We start from the raw sequence: 13,650 nt of genomic DNA on the forward strand, positions 1-13,650 counted from the left end.
AAAAAAAGAAAAAAAAAAAAAAAAAAAAAGACTAAAACAACATGTGTAGTCCCAACTAATCTGAGGCTGAGGCAGAAGGACTATATGAGCTCATGAGTTCAAGACCAACTTGGGCAACAATGCAAGACCCTGTCTTGAAAAAACCTTGGGGGGAAAAAAACCCACCAGAATTAGGTTATATTGGACATTTTTTTAGCTTCCAAGGAAGCAGGAAATTAGGATACAAATCATTATTGGCTGAGAACAAAAAGAATCAATCATCTAAGGCTGAACAAATATGGTACCATGCAAAATTAAGGTTATCTTAACAATAAAAGAAAACAAGAATGGGTATTGGGTAGAACAACAACAGTGTTGACCTACTGAGTTATATCCTCAGCTCCTTTTTTCCCCCTTTTTCCTTCCTTTCTTCCATATTTTTAGACAAGTTCTCACTAAATTATCCAGACTAGCCTCAAACTTTCAATCATCTGGCTCAATCTCCTGAGTAGCTGGATTGCAGTTGTGCACCCCTTCACATAGATTCCATATCCAGCTTTTACACATATATCCTCAGAGCTTATATTTTTTTGAATGAATAACCATTAGCTTTCCTATGGTAGACAGGCCCTATGGACACTGGATGTGGTGAAAATAGTCTAGGATATGCTATAAGGGAAAATCTCTGTATCTTGAGAGAACAAAGGTTTATTCCATGTTCCTATGTCTATTTCATATTAATGTGTTTGGGTAGGGAGGAGGGAAGGAAGATTTGCTCCATACTGAGAACTCAACATGTTAAAAGATCTTACTACAGTCATTTAAAGGGCTGGGGATGTAGTTCAGTGTTATACCACTTGCCTAGAATGTACAAGTCCCACTCAACCCCCAGTGTCAGTGAGGCAGGAGAACTAGTTAAATGCTTCAGGAGTGAAGTGACATGTTGTTCCCACTTGACAAGATTAGTCACGTGGTTCTGGGTAACCATAAAGTAGCTGAAAAAACAAAGAACAACACATGAATATTGGTAGAAATTTTCTTTGCCTCATTTCTTATGGGCTGGTGAAATATACAGTGCATTTTAAAATTTGAAGACATTAAAGAAATTTCTTGGAACAAACTCATCTTTAAAAGGATGCTTGTCCAGCCTTGGAAAATAGAGCAAAGGGCAGGAATAGAGAGACATGCTTACTTTCAATTACAAAAGATGGGATTCCCTAATCTAGGGGTTCCTCTTCTATAATGCAATATTCCCTCTCCTGAGAAAACCAGTGTAAAAACTTGTTGATACTCTGGCTATAGCTATTCTGAGTGACAAAGTCACTCTTTTCTAACCTAGAAGTCCTCAAAACTGTGGCACGTTAACTTGTTTGCTTGCAAGTAGGGTGAAACTTTGGACTTCACAGTTCTCTAAGAAAAGTAATTTGCCTGAAGTCTGACAGCTAACAAGTAGCAGTAGCATGTCAAAAATTAAAATTCAAGCTGTGCATTCAGAAAATCATGTTTTTAAACTTTTTAAAACTCTCTATACTATAGTGTATTCTGTATATTGTAGTGATGCTCAGAGTGTAGTTTTAGAAATAGCAGCAGGGATAGCACCTGAGAATATGATACAAATGCAAATCCCTGGGTACTACCCCAGACATACTGAATCAGAAACTCTGGTGGTGGCAGGGCACATCTGTGCTTTAAGAAGACTTCCAGGAGATTCTGATGTACACTTTAAGTGTGAGTGTCGATACTGCACACGTATACTGTATATACAAGATCAAAGGAAATAGTATGAGAATATCCTGATTTACACAGGGATGTGCTCTTGAAAGTCTATAAATTGAGCTTTTATAAGTTGAATGGATTTCTTGCACTAAGGGACCCCATTTGTAAGGCCCTGTGTTTAAGTTTTAGGAAGGTAAGAATCTCCAGTGGGGAAAAATAAATCATGTGTCTGTTAAATAGATCTGCATAATATTTTCCTTTGGAAGCACAAATATATATCCAGAATGCAAAACAAAAAATACTTTTTTTTCATTCTCATAATGATCAGAAAGAATTACTTAGCCAAGGAGAAACTATTTATATTTTAAAGTCAAGCTGTAATTCTTGAAAAACAGGAAACCACATATCAACATAGCCAACACAGTGTACCATAGTAGAAAGGGCACCAGGCTTTGAGTCACAGAGTCAAGTAACTTAACTTCAACTCAATTTCCTGATTTTAAAATGGAAAATGAGCTTTAACTTCAGAGTTACAATTAGGCTTAAATAGTATGTCACAGGAAAGCGTTCGGTAAACATTGAAGTGCTTTGAAATGTATGCTCTACCTGCACGGGTCCTTACTCTTTCTTGATAATAGTACTATCAAAATTTCTCCAATGCTTAAGGTACTTTCTGGCACATAGAAAATGTTCAGTACTCGTGAGGAATCAGGAATAAATGAGATATTTTATTAATGATATAATTGTTTCTTTCAGGCTCCACTTGTTATAATAATCTCAGTCTTTTAATAGGAAAAAGTCACTCCAACAAGAAATCCTTAGTCATGTTTAAAATGGGCCAGATAATTTAAGAAAATCAGCTGATTTTCTTCCCCTGGAGAATACTACTGAAGGAGTTCTGTCCTAAGGCAGAAGACAGAAACTCCTATTAGCAACCCGGATGGCCTTAGTGCCTCATGGTATCTATATAAATCTGTTGTGCACATATAAATAGTTAATACACTAACAAAAGATGTGTATCTACAAAGAATGATATATTTCACATTTACTTCCACACTGTGATAGAATTTTCATAAGTGGATTAGAGAGTTTGTGAAATCTATTGTTTAATGTAATCTATTTTAATAAATTCTGAGATTCAAGTATTCAATATTAAATAAGTTCCTATTGTGTATAAAAGAGAGGCTATTAGAAAGCTATTACCAATTAAATATCATTTGGGATGAGAAACTACAGTTGCATTTATATTTTAATGAGGAAAATATAATTTATTTAAAAAACTTTTGTGTACTTATGGTAAATGCACTTCCTTAATTTGTGCTCTCTCCAACATACTTTCTCAATCTCCTGAAAAATTAGTTAACAGTACAGAGCCTTGTAATAGGGGAACTTTGGGCTTTTAGCTTCAATGGATATATCTAAGATAATAAATGAGTTCAGTCCCAAGACAGCTTTTAATGTGGGACTTTAATAGTAGAGACAAAATCCAGTCATGTTGCCATACCTTAAGAGACATCTTTAGGGTATATCATCCCAGTGTATGTCTTATGCCTATCCAAATATTTGTAAATTAACTTTAGCTTTTAAAAGTGAAAGCATAAAAGGCAATCTCAAGGTATAATTCAACTAACTTTATAAAGGATTGTGCAAAATTGTTCAATGAAAGCATAAATTACAAAACTGAGCACAAAATTTCTTCTACCTGTTTTTCAAAAAATATTGAAAACAAGTTTTTCTTTTTCTTTTTTCATAGTACTGAGAATTGGACCCAGGACCCTATACATGCTAAGAAAGTTTGTTTTTCTAAGCTTACTTTTTTCACTCATTATTTTGAACTCCCAAGATAAAAAAGTAACTTTGAACAACCACAAGGCTAAAATCTGTAGATGTGTCTGATAAAGATACAATTCATGTATACATCTTAATTGAATAGTCTCTTATCCAAGTTTAATTAAAAACCCAATTAAACAAGTATCTTAGCCAATTGAAAAAGTAACTGTTGGCTCAACCAACAATTTTCAAAATTCAGTTAAACCAAATAGGAAATGGGAAAGACAGCCAGTTTTGATATGGTCTGATTACCCACATAGTGGAACAGTGACTTCTGGTGGCAAAAAAGGCATGCATGTTCTGCATACTGCAGAAGAAAGCGATGTTTAAAATAATCCGAACTTGATTTTGTCATTTTCCTCAATCTTTGGGTGACTTTTGTATTCTAACTGAACACATTGTGATTTGTCAAAATTGTGTATTTGTTAAGTGGAAGAGGTAAGCAAATGACAGATGCCAAAGATGGAAATTCAATTGCTACGGTGAATGAATAAGACGTATTAACTCTAACATGTAATAGTATGCTTCCTAGCTTAATAGACAAAGAATTCAAAGCAACATATCTGCAAGTCCCACATGACCAGCCTCATTGTCCCTGTAAATTATATTTGAAAAAAGAAAAGTCCCTAAATATCTAAACTTGTTTTCTCCCCCAAAGTCCACTCTTCAATCCCTTTTGTCTCAAAGTGATCAAGTCTATCCCAATATCTTTCCTTAGTTCTTTTCATTCCTTAAAAATAGCTAATTACAAATGAGGTTTTTCCTTGTTTTAATTACTACTTATTTATTCTCTTGAATTCTCTGCTTGTCTCCTGGGAACATTATCCTTTAGTTCCTTTCCATTTCTGTATATTTATCCATTCCCTTTCTGTATACTTATCTTCAAATACAACACTTTCAAACACTGGCAAGGGACAACACCTTTAAAATAAAGCAGGCGAACCGTCCAGAATTTTCAATACTCCTATGAATCTATTTCCAGAATATCCACTCAAGGAATCTTTTCCACTAAAGATGAAAGGCAAGGTAAGGAAATACATTAGACAGAGGAAGTAAATATTGAAACAGGGCCATGCCTAGGTATTCTTAAGCCTCAGAGAACTTGACTCTTGAGTCCAAAGATCGTTTTCCTTTTTTTTTTTTTTTTTTAATGCCTCTATTCTGGGGAGTCTGACACCTTGTAGGTCGAACAGAGGTATTCTGCTACATTCTATGCATTCTGCATGACCTTGCTCTGAAATAATCTTGTACAAGCAAAATCCCCTTACCTCTCTGACTCCTCTGCTGGATGTTTCTGTGCCTCCATTACTGAGCTTTTCTCACTTCCCGACTGTCCCAGAGAACACTGGGTCTTCAACTTAAATTTACGGTTTCTCACTGAAGGTTTTAAATCTGTCTGGTTCCACGGCGGTAAGTCAATACTACCCCACCCCCACCCCCACCCCGCAGCCACCATCCTGCACCAACAAGATTAAAACCACCTACCCTTAATGGAAACATAACAAAACAAGGCGAATCCAATCACCGGCAGTAAGGACTTTCCCCCCAAGAGACTGAAGATTTAGATACATTTTCAACCTACAAAGCCAAGATGATTTCTAAAATTATTTGCAAGGGAATTTAGGGGTTAGTGGGGGGCGGGCATTGAGACGCTCGAAGGTCCCTCACAGCATTAATGTAACTACCATTAAGGTAAGGTATGATTCACACAGCACTTAATCCCCTCCCCCCTCCCTTCGCGGATTTCGGCGCTGGAGCCGTCGGAGGGCTAGCAGTGCAACAGTCACAGAGGACTAGACACTAGAGGGAAAAAAATCATCAAGAGAAATTAACCAGTCCCATATTTTTAAGACGCAGTCTCCTTCTGCCCAGAAGTAAGTCTCAGAAGGTGCCTCCAACTTTTCCCCTCGCTTTCTAGAGGGTGCAGCCCACAGACCCATGCATGCCTCGCCCTTAGTCACAATTTGATGGAATCGGTACCACTAATCTCCTCCTACCAGATGCATGGTGGAGGGATTTCGAAGTGGAAAAGAGAAGAGCCTCGCTTTTACTCCTAGAGAAACTTCTGGGACTCGTCTATTACGCAACTAAGGGACCGTGTTCCAACAACGGGACATCTTTCCGCAAGACGCGGGGAGCAAGGGCAAATGTTTGATTTGTAGACGATGGGGAGGGAGAATGGGTTTCTTCCTAAATTCCATCCCGTTTTTCTGGACGATACCGGCTGGCGGAATTTCAAGACGAGGTGCGAGGGCTGCGTTTCCTTCACCCGTTCACCCCGAAGGTTCCCACCGGAAAAGTAGGAACGCCAGTGACTTGAGTCACCGTGCTGGGAAGTAGGCAGTGAGGCGGCGAGCGTCTCAGCTTCCGAGTTAGTCTATGGCTGCGGCTTTGGGGGCCAAAGGGTTCCCCGACCCAGGGAACGCCGGGCTCCACTTACCTTCTAGACCCCGTTTGCCTCTTGTCCCAGGTCAGGCGCCCTAGTCACCTTCCCTGACCTGTGCAGTGGGAAGGGGCGCGGATGTAGACAGCACAGGAGAGCTCGTCCTACCGGGGTTCAGCAGCCGCGGGTGCAGGGCTTGGCTCCGGAGCAGCGGAGGCGAGAAGGCAGCTCCGACCGCGATGCGCACAAGAGGCGGCCGAGTGCGCAGGGGCCGCGCGCGATCTTCTGCTAGCTTGCAAGCCAGATACGCGCGCCGGCAGTCCCAGGAAGGCAGGGAGGCCGAGACCACGCCCACCGCGGGAGGCCCCGCCCCGCCCCTTATCCCCGGAGCTGCGGTACCCTGCTCCTCCCCGGCCCACGCCCTCTAGCTGGCGCCACCCAAATGGCGAGGAACGTCGCGGCCCTACCCAGGAGACTGGTGGGAGGATCGCGAGGAAACTGCAGCTCCGGATGGAACACGGCAGTGACCGCACCGAACGCGTGGGTGACCCTGCCCCAGGCTGTTGTGGGACACAAGAACCCTTTGGCTTGACAGCGAGATTAAGCTCAGGGTCAAGTTCTGACTAAAAGTGTCAAGGAGGCTTTTTGCAATCTTCTATACAAGTGGAACAGATTCTGTGCCCTTTAAAGAAGATAATAACTAACATCTGGGGAGCGTTTTACAGCTTAAAAAAGGCTTTTCACACACAGGCCCGTTTCATCTTCACAACAACCTTATAAAACAGATATATTGTTCCCATTTCCCAAATAATGAAACCGAAGTGCTGAAAAATAAGAACTGTGCTCAATGTCACAAGTTAGAAAGTGGTGTGGGAAACTGAATCTATCTTCCAGGTTTTTGTTTTCCACTACCCCAACCCCAGGAAATTCTAATGGGTATAAGGGGATTTGGCAAATTGACCCAGAGGAAGAAAGGAAAACTTCAAGTCTAGGTAAGGTGCTGCCAATTCCTACTATGAACATAACCAAGGAAAGCAACAAGCAGTCTTCATTGCTTCATCTCATCTTCCTCCCTGAAAGAGATGAGGAAAGATTACATCAAATGACCTACTTGCCCCCACCCCCATAGCTTAATGGTTTAAATGAGTGAAATCATTTGGATGAAGAAAGTTACCTTACTTAAATGTAATAAAATATATAATGTAAGTTAATATATATCTGAAAAATAAACCTCCAGGACCTCTGTGTTCTTTCCTATTTTCTTTGGAGGGGGGAGGGTAAATATTGCTTTGCCCCCCCCCATGAGTCCACATACTTGAAATCATAATCAATAAATTTTGCATTTCCAAATGAGACCCTTGGCTACTTCACTTAATTTCCCATGAATTGTTTTCTCTCTACTCCCTATGCCCCCATTGTGAGACTGGCTTAATTTACCTTAACAGCTATACTAATTAAGGTGTCCCTGATGAAATTTGATGGTGTCTTTCGATGAAAACATTGGAGATCATCTCTGAGCATGGTGGGACAGGAGTCACCTCTAGCAGATAGGTGTTTGCAAACTTTCACAGTTTTCTAACAAGTTGATATTTATTTGCATCAATAACAAATATCTTAACCTTTTTACTATGTAACTAACACATTTCATTGTAAAAGATGTAGAAGCATAGTAATGTTTCATAATCTCAGGGTTTTCACCACTTCTACCTAAAATGTTGTCCTTTTTTCTCTTCTTTCTGCATCTTCCACAGTATAGTCTATAGTGCTTTTCCAAACGTACTGTATGTAGAAAATGAGCTGGACACAGTGCCATGTGCTTGTGGTCCCAGCTGAGGCAAAAAGTTGAGCGCAGGAGTTTGGGACTACTAGGCAACACACTGAGACCCCCATCTCTTAAAAAAAAAAAAGGAAGAAAGGAAGTTTGAGAAAAAGGAAGAAAGGAAATAATATTGATATTGAATTGAAAGTTTGCTGCAATTTTTTCTTTCTTCCTTTAGAGTTGCAAGTCTTGCTGGGGATGCAGCTCTGGTTCAGATCATAGTTCCTTCCATTTATATGAATACACTTTTTTTTTTTTTTTTGAGACTGGTTCTCACTATGTTACCCAGACAGGTCTCAAATTCCTGGATTCATGGGATCCACTAGCTTCAGCCTCCCAAGTAACAAGGGCTGCATGCATCACAACTGCTACTAACTTTATATGAATATTTTTAAGGCAACGTGCCAAGTAGTGTGGCACGCCAGTGACAAAGACAGAATGGTTTACATCAGATTCCAGTATGGTGGAAGAAACAAGCAAATAAATGAGCAATTCCAATGCACTTTTATTGATTTGCTTCCTGAATGGTGACAGGTTATTTAAAAACAAATCAAAATCAATTTTCTCATAATAAATACAGAAAAAGTGGGGCTGGAGATGTGCTTAACATGCATTTGAGGTCCTGGGTTTGATCTCCACCAGCCTCCAGCATTAAAAAAAAAAAAAAAAAGGCAGAAGAGCCATTCCAAGGAGTTTTTATTTGTTGTGTACTGGAGATTGAATGCAGGAGTTCTTTACCACTGAGCTACCAGTCCTTTTTTATTTTTAAAATTTAAGACAGTGTCTCAGTTAAGTTGTGGAGGGTCTCACTAAGCTACTGAGTTTGTCCCGGAACTTGCCTCATTCCCGCCTCAGTCTCCCAAGTAGTTGGGATTACAGACATGAACCCCTGCACCTGGCTCCAAGGAGTTTTTTTAAAACATTACTTTTCTCCAGGTCATATTATATAAATGGTTAATAAGCAGGCTAATTTTAAAGATAGTTACCCTGTATCTAAATTTTGAAATTTATGACAAACTTATGAAAGAAAAGCAAATACGCAACAGAGCTGCAGATACTTAGCTTTATTATCTACTCTTCATCTTCACCATAGGAATTCTTCAATTACATTTTTAGCATAGTCAGTGAAATTCTAGCACTTTCTTAACCTGTTACATACATTTATTTCTGATTATATTTCTGCTACGGTGAAGCATGTCTCTGTTTTTTGTTTGTTTTATTTTATATATATATATATATTTATTTATATTTATATTTATTTATTTTTCAGTACTAGAAATAAAATCTTTCCTTTTAATTCAGTGATGGTTCTTTTTAGCTGCTTCATGTGCGACTCCTGGGATGTTTCCTAACAATTTTAAACTATGATTTTACTGAAGATTCTAAAATAAACGAGAAAAACCCCTGGGACTTAGAGGGGCTCATAGACTGTATCCCCAGAACATCTGAATAGTCCAAGGGGATGAGAACTTAACATTTAGAGACTGATGGGTCCAGGTGGCTGCCAAAAATGGTAGAGGAGCAGATGCTAGTACTGAACAGCCAAGGCCATCTCCTGGGCCACCTGAAGGTCATTGTGACCAAGCAGGTACTGCTGGACCCGAAGGTAGTGGTCTTGGGCTACGAGGGCTTCAACATTTATGGCAATTTCTACAGGAAACAAGTTAAGGAACCGGGCCTTCCTCCACAAGTGGACGAATGCCCGCCACCTCACTTTTGGATGATAGGGCAAGGCCAGGCTGCTCTAGAGAGTGTTTGATGGGATCCCATTGCCCTATGATAAGGAAAAGTAGATGGTGATTCCTGGTTCTCTCAAAGTGGTGTGTCTAAATCCTGTCAGAAAGTCTGCCTACCTGGGACCCCTGGCTCACAAGATCACTGGAAGTACCAGGCAGTAATACGGCCAACCTGGAGGAGAGAAAGGAGAAGGCCAAGTTCTGTTGTCAGAAGAAAAAACAGCTTATGAAGCTGTGCAGACAGGCAGGAAAGAATGTAAAGAGGACAATTAACCAATTCACAGAGGCCCTCAAGACCCAAGGACTTCTGGTCTGAGCCTAGTAAAGACTGTTTTATGTCTCACTTTTGGATAGACCTGCCCATTCTGCATCACTGTTCTGGGATGTGGAGGACCTGGGGATAGCTGTCTGAGTGCTATAGGCAGCCTGTCATCTAGAAAACGGGGGTCACATGAAGTCACAGCTTTTAAGAAGGTTTTTCCAGGAGGTTATTTTAAGATAGCTCTAAGAGTTGAGTATATACAGTTTATGACCTGCTTGTTCATGAGAGTTCTAGAAAATGGATACAACCACCAGTTATTTTGGTCACAGGATTAGAAAAAGTGAACTGGAACACTAATGGGAGGGGCATCCTGCACCGTGGTTGGTTGCTGTTTCCACTTTCCACTTGGCTGTATACCAACCACACTTTGCAGGTATCAGAATGGCAGAAAACACCTGCTGACGTATCAAGTGTAAGAGGTGCACAGATTGGGAAGATGTGCAGCCAAGGGGTTACAGGCAGTGTCCTTACTTCTTCCCTCTCTTTTGTTATCAAAGACAAATTCTTTTTAAATGGGGTGGGGGTGAGAGAGACTGGCGAGGAATGTGCCTGGCATCACAACGTGGGTAATTGTTTTCTTGGCCAACCTGAAGGACTCCAAACTCTGTAGCCAGCAAGATCCAAGCATTATTTATTTGTTTATTTGCAGGACAAGGATTGAACCAGTGAGGTACACCCCCAGCCCTTTAATTTTTATTATTATTATTTTTTTAATTTTAAATTTTGTAACAGGGCTCCTCTAAGTTGCTGAGACTGACCTGGGACTTATGATCTTCCTGCCTCAGGCTCCCATGTCGTCAGGATTACAAGTGTTTACCACTTTGCCTGGCAAGATCTGAGCCCTTTAAACTAGCAGTTTAAATTATATTACTGTAAAAGGACTGCATATATATCTCAAAGGGCATTACTTTGTTCCCCCAAAATGTAAATAAACCATAGTTAAATTGAGAGTTGAACATATATTTGTGACAAGAAAACAACCCACCTAGACTTGGGGGAAGGTGGTGTAGATGAGGACAGGGATACTGACACTGAATGGGAAGGAGGAAGGATTAGTTTAAACCAGATGAAGGGGAGTAGAGTTCCCTGCCCCCAAAATAAGCAAACTAAGACAGAACAGACCTCAAGGCAAAGATTATGATGCTATAGAAATATGATTGTAATAGAAATAAGACAGGGCCTGGGAGTATAATTTAGTGGTATGCTGCTTTTAGCATGTTTGATGCCCAGGTTCAGTCCCCAGTGCCCTTTGGGGGGGGGGGAAGAGAGAGAGAGAGAGGGAGGGAGGGAGAAGGGAGGGGAAAGAAAACAAAGGTCAACTAGAAACTGACAGTGAAGAGTCCTACATGCCAACATATGGGATTTTCCTTTTATCCTAAATGTAGTGGGTAGGAAATTGAGTTGACCATGTTGCATTTACGAAAGATTATTTTCTCAGTGGCTCCCCTGAGAAAATGGATTGGAGACAGTGAGGCTTCAATCAGTCCCCAAGGCCATTGTAAGAAAATGTATAGAATGCCAGGCATAGATTGTGGGCAGATAGAGAAATTCCTACTCATATGATTCCTCCTGGAAGTCAGAAATGCAAATGTGACCCACTGTAAGAAGAACTGGGTGCACAATTATTATAATTAAAATAACTGTCAATTTTTCGTGAATGTTCTGCAGAAAACCTGGTTCCTGGTGATCTGACATCCCTTTTTCTTACAAGTACGAGTTTCATAATGCATAGGAGTTTTTAACTCGTTGCTACACACCCTTGCTCAACCCCAGTGTCTCCTATCTCCTGTGTTTAATCTGTCCTTCACAGCACCACCAGACAAATCCTCCTTAAGCACTTGTCTGGTCATATGACACATCTAGCACTTGCAAAGAGAATTCAGTATCAACTCCTTATTGTAAAGAGAAAACTTTGCAGACTATTTGTTAAATTTATCTTTTTGGCTTCACACACACACACACACACACACACACACTATATATATATATATATATTTAGTTGTAGGTGAACATAATACCTTGATTTTATTTTTATGTGGTGCTGAGGATCAAACCCAGTGCTTCACTCATGCTAGGCGAGCACTCTATTACTGAGCCACAGCCACAGTTCATTGGCTTCACTTTTGATAAACATTTTGTTCTACTGGAAAGCTATCCTTGATTTTCATTCTCTGTCTTTGCTTAATTCTGTTCCTTTAAAGTAGAATGCTATTCTTCTACTTTTTTTTTGAGAGAGAGAGAGAGAATTTTTTAATATTTATTTTTTAGTTTTCCGTGGACACAACATCTTTATTTTATTTTTATGTGGTGCTGAGGATCGAACCCAGCGCCCCGCGCATGCCAAGCGAGCCCACTACCGCTTGAGCCACATCCCCAGCCCTCTACTACTTTTTGAAATAGCATCTCAGTTCTCTGCCTTTTGAAATACTGTCTTTCAAAGCTTGTTTATTTATTCACTCATTCAGTGAACCTCGGCAAGATTAGCAATAGGCCTTCGAGACAGAAAGAAGCACGAGATTTTTCCTGTTCCCTAGCATAGGGGTTATCAAACATTTTTTGAAAAGGGTTCAGTAGTAAACATTTTAAAGGTCATGTGCCATGTAGTCTCTGTAGCAAATCTACACTCTGCTGTTCTAGCACTAGAGCAGCTATAGACTACACCAATAAAACACTATTTACAAAAACAGGTGGCAGGTGGTAGTTTGCTGATTTCTCCTCTAAAAGCTTACAGCTAAACAGATGGAAAAGGCAGCATGAAATGATAATGAATAAAACATACCAAAGAGCTTTAGAGGATAGAAGGATAGAAGTGCCAGCATCTATGTAAGATGAGTCCTAAAAAGTAAAATTAAAAACAAGAGGACATACTTAAAGAAATAAAGTTAAATTTCACATAATTAATGGTGAACAATTTCAGATTGAAAAGTTTCAACTGTGTCAAAGAGATAAAGAAAAAATCTACATTAGACACATCATGTTAAAATTTAAAATTTATTTATTCTTGCAGCACTGAAGTTCAAATTCAGTGCCTCATGCATCAAAGCAAGCACTCAATCACTGGGTCACACAATCACATCTCCAGCCCCAAGTTTAAGAAATAAATGAGGAGCTATACCACATTTTCTTTATCTCTTCATCTGCTGAAGGGCACCTAGGCTGGTTCCATAGTTTAACTATTGTAAATTGAACTGCTATAAATATTGATGTGGCCACATCTCTATTGTATAATAGTGATAATAGCCAAATACATTCTGCTGTCATGTTTAACTAAAAAGAACAAATTTTAAAAAAATTTAAACAGAGAAATAAATGGGGTGAAAGCAAATGGTATGGTTGTATCAGGAGACAGGAATCATACCAATAATGTATCAGGGAAATTTAATATAAAGTTTATTAACTAATAAAACCTGGTTAATTATCAAGAGAAATCAAAGGTAACTCTATGGAATGGCAGATAAAAGTAATTATGCTCCATTTAAGTTTGAGGGAAATAAATACCTGGGGGTGGGAGGTTACAAACTTAGAAGAGACATCATCCCAAAGGCTGAGATTCAGACCTCCTGGGAGGGGGTGAGGCAGTAGCCTATTTAATGGCAGAGAAAGTCACCAGTCTGATACAGCCCAAAATTGGTATGTGGGGATGGTGAGCTGGCAGTCATCCACTAAGGTGGTGGTGGAAGGTTGCCAGAGCCTGTGGTTGTCTACACAGGAAAAAGGACAGGAGCCTTTTAGGAACACCACCTCTGCTGTGCCTTGAAGTATCCCTCTAGTGCCCCCTGCTGATAAGGCATAACATTGAACCAGTTGGCAAATAATGTTCACAGGGTCAGAATCCAGATCAATAACTCAAAGTAAGACAAAGAAA

The 13,650-nt window shown here is 39.9% G+C and overlaps 1 protein-coding gene and 1 pseudogene across 2 annotated transcripts in view; one reads left to right on the top strand and one right to left on the bottom strand.

The window, feature by feature from the left end:
- Aff1 (ALF transcription elongation factor 1) overlaps positions 1–6,234 on the bottom strand; it is a 189,444-nt gene extending 183,210 nt beyond the window's left edge. For both annotated transcript variants that reach the window (XM_048784858.1, XM_048784856.1), the window contains exon 1: positions 5,966–6,234. The gene's annotated coding sequence lies outside the window, so the exon portion shown is untranslated. The remainder of the gene's footprint in view (positions 1–5,965) is intronic.
- Positions 6,235–9,168: 2,934 nt separating this feature from the next.
- Positions 9,169–9,779, top strand: LOC125611061 (annotated as a pseudogene).
- The last annotated feature ends 3,871 nt before the right edge of the window (positions 9,780–13,650 follow it).

The sequence above is a fragment of the Marmota marmota genome, unplaced genomic scaffold (genome assembly GCF_001458135.2).
Source record: "Marmota marmota marmota unplaced genomic scaffold, marMar, whole genome shotgun sequence".
NCBI classification, from domain to species: domain Eukaryota; kingdom Metazoa; phylum Chordata; class Mammalia; order Rodentia; family Sciuridae; genus Marmota; species Marmota marmota.